The 5,153-nt window shown below is 39.5% G+C and overlaps 1 protein-coding gene across 17 annotated transcripts in view; it reads left to right on the top strand.

The window, feature by feature from the left end:
- Positions 1 to 5,153, top strand: part of srcin1 (SRC kinase signaling inhibitor 1) — a 366,662-nt gene that overhangs the window by 242,458 nt on the left and 119,051 nt on the right. The window lies entirely within an intron of this gene.

The following is a 5,153-nucleotide window of genomic DNA, read 5'->3' as shown; positions in this document are numbered from 1 at the left end:
GTCAGAGTCATGTTTTCATCAGAAGCTGTGGCTGGAGTTTCTTTGTTTGGTATAAATTTTGTCACAGTTGTTGGCAGTCTTGGACAGGTGCTCAAACTCAGGGCAGAGGTGCGTTTGGGTGGTGGATGTGTGAATCTTCGGTCGTTGCAGATATTGTATACTGCTGCTAGTACATCCTCTCTGTCATAGAGTATTGAAATGATTTGTGAATAAGCTCCCATCTGAAGTGACACTTTAATTCTGTTCTGCTTTTTCATTCCAATGTGTATTGAATGGCATGGGATGTGATGGCAACATGGGAGCACTGAATGATATTAAGTGGCAAAATCTTAGTGCTTGTGTTAACTGTGAGACAAAGATTTCATGTATTTGGTTGGTCAGCCTTAAAAATGATAAAACACGGGGGTCTGAATTGTATAGAGTGCTTTTCAGTGCTCAAAATAACACAAATATGAATACAAGGTAGGACCAGCTCATGTATGAACATGTGGTTGCCTCATCGCAAAATTTTATAAAGAAGCAACCAGCTCTCCACTTTGGTCACAAGCTGCCAATGACTAAAATAATGCAGTTTCTGTAGAAGTGTAGTATACAAATTCAAAGTGTGTTATTGATCGAATCTCATACCTTTGTTAGTGCTTCCAAGGGATGTTTTTCCAATTTGAGGCAAGGGGCGTTTTTGAATGTGATGAAAATTTGCTTGTGTTCTTGAAGGCTTTCATGGCCGGGATCACAGGGTTGTTGTATATTTTCCGGGCTGTATGGTCATGTTCCAGAAGTATTCTCTCCTGACGTTTTGCCCACATCTATGACAAGCATCCTCAGAGGTTGTGAGGTATGGAGAAACTAAGTAAGGAAGCTTTATATATATCTGTGGAAAGTCCAGGGTGAGAGAAGAACTCTTGTCAGTTGGAGGCCAGTGTGAAAGTTGTAGTTAATCACCTTAATTAGCATTGAATAGCTTCATCTCCTGGCTTCTTCCTGGCTTTGTTCAGAGTCATTAGCTGCCCCTGGTTGGTTCATGTCTGGAACTCCTCTGTTTTCAGAGTGTTGCTTCTTATTTACTGTTCTGATTTTTGAGTTTTTTTTTAATACTGGTAGCCAGATTTTGTTCATTTTCATGGTTTCCTCCTTTCTTTTGAAGTTGTCCACATACTTGTGGGTTTCAATGGCTTCTCTGTGTAGTCTGACATGATAGTTGATGGAGTAGTCAAGCATTTTATGTTCTCAAATTATATACTGTGTCCAGGTTGGTTCATCAAGTGCTCTGCTATGGCTGATTTCTCTGGTTGAGTTAGTCTGCAGTGCCTTTCATGTTCTTTGACTCGTGTTTGGGCACTGTGTTTGGTGGTCCCTATGTAGATTTGTCCACAGCTGCATGGTATACGATAGATTCCTGCAGAGGTGAGAGGGTCCCTCTTGTCCTTTGCTGACCGTAGAATTTGTTGGATTTTCTTTGTGGGTCTGTAGATAGATTTGCTTGTTTTCCTAACTATTTAACTTTAATGGGTCGTATTATGGTGTTAGTGGAAGCTGAGGCACTAAAACACTGGAAGAAAAGTCTCTAGGGGAAGTGGAATGAGGAAGAGTGTGCATTTTGGAAATATGGTTAGATTACTTGTTTCTACAAGTTGACAACTTCTGTTGCAGGATTTGTGAAATTCGACCAGTGGAGAGAAAAGCTGGGGAGATCATTTCACCCCAAGCTCCTGACATCCCCAATCAATATGACCAATTGGAAGAAACTATGCTGCAGCATGCTTGAGTAGATGGTTGGATGAGTCATTTTGATTTGATCATATTCCTAATGCCATTCAAGAGGTCTGGAGATTTTGCTCATAAATGTGTAGCCTCTCCCTCCAAGAGAACATTTCTGCCTAAATAGAAGCTGTGGCCTTTTCTGTTGCCCAGGAGATGATGCTTAGCTTACCAGTTTCTGGTTTCCCCAAAAAGACCTTCACCAAAAAAAAAGAGAACTGTTTTTCTTCTGCATGTTCTTTCGGCATGTTTAGTTTATATCCCTCTACAAATGTGGACAGATTTTACTCTGTATTTCAGTTTAGTACATGGGATAGAATGTGTTTCAACCAGATATGTTTCTTGAATCAAGATTGTGACCAAAAACATTTAATATAATTGATTTGTTTCACTGTCTGTGTGGAGTTTCTGGCTTTTAGCCAGCAATTTTGATGAAGGACTGGGAGGCAGAATTTGAGCATGACTGATTTTATTCCAGTTTTAAATGTATTGCAATTCTCCCATGGCACAACTCTCTGACTTTCAAAAGCCATGTTAATATGTAGAATTTCAGGATTCAAAGCTTTCCCCACAATATCTATGTGCCAAGAATATTATTGTCCATAGCTAACCCTAAAGCAAGGGTGGACAACTTTCTAGAACCCTCTGGAAGAGCCACTAAAACTACTGAAATGTTCCACAGTCTACTTCTAGTTGTTGTTGTTTTTTTTTGTTTTTGTTGATTTAAAACAATGTTGGAAGTGTCACTGCAATCTGTTTGCAAAGGAGAATTGCCACCCCTGAAAGCTTCTGATAAAGACAACTTACCCATTTTAGGCTAGTATAAGTGTGGTCTAGAGCAGCCAGGAACTATAAGTGAAGCCTTGAGGGGCTGCATGATGTCCTGAGTCTTCATTTGCCCACTTTTGCCCTAAAGGTTCATCCTTAAAATAGTGCAGTCTGCATATGTCTTCCTAGCCACAACCATTCTCTACGCATGTCTGTATGTGATGGATATGTGGACTTCCATTTTAGAAATTAATTTCAATATTAAATTGGATTGAGTCTCCTGTAATGAGAGAAAAGGTGAGTGTAAAGGACTGATACTTGTGGCAGAATTTTTATGCACCACAAGAAATTAGTCCCAGCTCTTCATACACCCTTCTCCACTTCTCCCTGCAAACCAATTTTGATGCCTCCAGCTACAAAATATTACACATGGCAGACTTGGCAGGCATAATGTCAGTTGACACAGTGGTGCAGAGATGTGGGAGTAAAGAAAAGGGAGACAGGCACATGGGGAAGCAGGATCAGAAATGCTGTCTTATCTAACCAGGCAGATATAATGAAGTTGTTTCTCAGCAGGCACAATAAAAGTGATTGTTGGGTGGGATTTGAGAATTGCTTAATTGTTTCAGGGTATTTTCTTCTCCCTTTTGTGTCCTGAGGAGCAGCAACTTTTTTGCTCCCTTCTTCTAAACTATGCTTTTCACAAACATATCCCAAGTAGTGCAGAGAATCATTTTAAATTATCAGAAGGGAAAAAGCTGCTGGGTCAAATAGCTGCCTAAAAGTCATATTCTGTGCTATCAAAGCTCTAGTCCCTCATGTTAGGTATGATCACACGGCCTACCTTTGATTACTAAAGCTTGTTCTACACAAAACACAGAACAAGCTGGTAGAATCCTACATTGTACCACTTTTGTGTGTCAAGTGTTGTTATTTTGATTGTATCTCCAGCTAAAGGTTTACTATGTTTTGCAAACTAGTACACAGGAATATGAAGAAGCTCATTAATATGTGCATCTTCAATGAAAAAAATGCTTTGACAATCAGGTTACTCTACCAAGGAAAAAGAGACTAGTTGCAGGATTAGTCACACATGGGACTTACCTTGGCAAAATTAATCTGTGTAAATTTCTATTTTTAAGTTAAGGTTGTAGCATAGAATTTGGTGCAATGTGACTCCTTCTCATGCACAAAGATAATGCATGAACATGGGGGTTCATTGCCTCGGTTAATGAGAAGTGAAAAAATGGGAAATCAATGAAATGGGTTAGACAGCCTAGAATTCTTCAGGTTGCTTTTGCTCAGGGGAAGGAAATGCACCTTTGTAACAGGAACTCTTCTGCCAACCTAGCAGTTTGAAAACATGCAAATGTGAGTAGATCAATAGTTTCCACTCTGGCAGGAAGGTAACGGTGCTCTATGCAGTCATGCTGGCCACATGACCTTGGAAGTGTCTATGGACAATGCCAGCCCTTCGGCTTAGAAATAGAAATGAGCACCAACCCCCAAAATCGGACACGACTAGACTTAATGTCAAGGGAAAAGCTTTACCTTTACCTAACAGGAACTCTTATACTGATAAGACAAACTAGAATGCCTATTTCACCACATCATTCTGTACAACATAAAGAATGGCTTTCCGAGGTGCAGGGCTATCCATTTTTCTGATCAGACTGAATCTCATCTTTATGGGGACAAATTCTACAAATCCAAAACACTTCGATAAAAACAAATTAAAACTTCATAGTATCTGTGTGTGCGACAATGATTGTATTTCTGTTTTCAAGTACGGTATTTACTTGTACTGATTGTACAGTAGAGTCTCACTTATCCAAGCTAAACGGGCCGGCAGAAGCTTGGATAAGCGAATATCTTGGATAATAAGGAGGGATTAAGGAAAAGCCTATTAAACATCAAATTAGGTTATGATTTTACAAATTAAGCACCAAAACATCATGTTATACAACAAATTTGACAGAAAAAGTAGTTCAATACGCAGTAATGTTATGTTGTAATTATTGTATTTACTGTATTTACGAATTTAGCACCAAAATATCATGATATATTAAAAACATTGACTACAAAAATGGCTTGGATTATCCAAAAGCTTGGAGGATAAGTGAGACTTATTAGCACAATGCCCCTAGGAAGGTTTGTTGTGCCTTCACTGGTCTACTTTCTGAGTGCTTTCTTCTGTGGATGTGTGCTAGGCTCTGCATTCCCACCTTCTGTACTGTTGACTCTGCAGCGTAACCTGCTCAGTTATAAATGCATACAGATATGGAGGACAGAAGTCAAGAAGCATTGATGCAAGCATGCTGCCACTCTTCTGGAGTGCCCTTATCAGAGTACCCACAACACCTATGAAAAGTGGAAAAGGGACCTAGGGATTGAGATACAGTTACAACTGGAGCTTCGATCAGTGATATCACTAGGAGAGTGCCTGGGGTGCAAACAGCACCCAGTCAGAGCGGGTGACACCAAAATTACTAGCTATTACATGTTGCAACAGAAATGTATTATTTTTTATTTTAAAAAATCTGTCTAAAAGTAAAACCACAAAAACACTTTTCATAAGCCCACTTTGTATGTAGTGTTTCAATGCACCTACAGAGTGGCTAAAACTC

This window comes from Anolis carolinensis, chromosome 6, assembly GCF_035594765.1.
Source record: "Anolis carolinensis isolate JA03-04 chromosome 6, rAnoCar3.1.pri, whole genome shotgun sequence".
In the NCBI taxonomy this organism is placed as follows: Eukaryota; Metazoa; Chordata; class Lepidosauria; order Squamata; family Dactyloidae; genus Anolis; species Anolis carolinensis.
The sequence above is the reverse complement of the archived record's forward strand: the minus strand, read 5'-3'. Positions and strand labels throughout refer to the sequence as shown.